Source organism: Acyrthosiphon pisum, unplaced genomic scaffold (assembly GCF_005508785.2).
Source record: "Acyrthosiphon pisum isolate AL4f unplaced genomic scaffold, pea_aphid_22Mar2018_4r6ur Scaffold_113;HRSCAF=490, whole genome shotgun sequence".
Lineage (NCBI taxonomy): Eukaryota > Metazoa > Arthropoda > Insecta > Hemiptera > Aphididae > Acyrthosiphon > Acyrthosiphon pisum.
Window position 1 is genome coordinate 34453 of NW_021759778.1, and position 1402 is coordinate 35854.

The 1402-nt window shown below is 63.4% G+C and overlaps 1 non-coding gene across 1 annotated transcript; it reads left to right on the forward strand.

Annotated features, from left to right (window-relative positions):
• The first annotated feature begins 595 nt into the window (after nucleotides 1-595).
• LOC115034553 lies at nucleotides 596-753 on the forward strand. Its single transcript, XR_003839907.1, has one exon. It is a non-coding gene; the product is annotated as a 5.8S ribosomal RNA (ribosomal RNA).
• The last annotated feature ends 649 nt before the right edge of the window (nucleotides 754-1402 follow it).

The following is a 1402-nucleotide window of genomic DNA, read 5'->3' on the forward strand; positions in this document are numbered from 1 at the left end:
CACGCGCGCTACACTGAAGGAATCAGCGTGTTTAACAATCCTGGGCCGACAGGCTTCCGAGTAACCCGCTGAACCTCCTTCGTGCTTAGGGATCGTGGCCTTGCAATTTTTCCACGTGAACGAGGAATTCCCAGTAAGCGCGAGTCATCAGCTCGCGTTGATTACGTCCCTGCCCTTTGTACACACCGCCCGTCGCTACTACCGATTGAACGGTCGCATTGAGGTCTTCGGAGTGGACGCGCGTTATTCGGCCCCCTCGGGGGCTGGGTCGTCGCGCGATCGCGAAGATGACCGAAATCGGCCGTTTAGAGGAAGTAAAAGTCGTAACAAGGTTTCCGTAGGTGAAACCTGCGGAAGGATCATTAGAGACGGGCCCGCGGTACCGGCGACACTCGCCGGTCTCGCGCGCGCCTCATCCGACCCCGTGGCCGCGTGCGCTCGCCGACTCGCTCGACGACCGCCCGCGCGCCGCGACCCCCGACCGAGCGTCGACCGAAAGATGGTTAACACGTCGAAAGACCGTACGTGCCCAGTCGTGCGTCCGCGCACGGCGCGTGGCCGTAGAAGTTTCGTCGAACAAAACAAAAAAACAACCGACACCGAGCGGCGGATCACTTGGCTCGTGGATCGATGAAGACCGCAGCTATCTGCGCGTCGTCGTGTAATCCGCAGGTTATACGAACATCGACCAGTCGAACGCACATTGCGGCCTCGGTGACCCGCGGGTCCCGGGCCACGCCTGTCTGAGGGTCGTATACCGGATACTCGGCCAGACCGATGCGCCGCCGGCAGGCGTCCGACGGCACGCCCGTCGGCCGCTCCGGTGGTGCGAGATTGGCGGTTCGACCGGGGAGAGCCGCTCGCGCGGCCGCCTCCGGTCGTCCGCCCAAGTTGTGACGGCAAACAGTCACGGGTTCTCGCGTCGTCAAACGGCACGTCCCCGTCCGCCCGCCGCGCGAGAGCGCGGCCGGGCCGGCTGAGAGTCCACGAGACCTCTCCGGCTTCCGAGAAGCGGACGCGGGCGGTCACCGTACGGGCGGAGCGCGGACCGCAGGCTGCCGTGTAATTTAAGAAACAAACAACCGATACGTTCCGACCTCAGATCAGGCGGGACTACCCGCCGGATTTAAGCATATTAATAAGCGGAGGAAAAGAAAACAACCGTGATCCCTTAGTAGCGGCGAGCGAACCGGGAAAAGCCCATCGCCGAATCTCGCCGCGCACTTTTGTGTCGCGGCACGTATGAGAGTTGTGGCGTACGGGCCGGCCTCGTTGCCGGGGCGCACGTGACGGTCCAAGTCTCCCTTGAACGGGGCCATGGCCCGGCAGATGGTGCCCAGGGCCCAGTAGAGGGCCGTCACAGCGTTCCGGGATCGGACCGCGCCTTCGAGTCGGGTTGCTT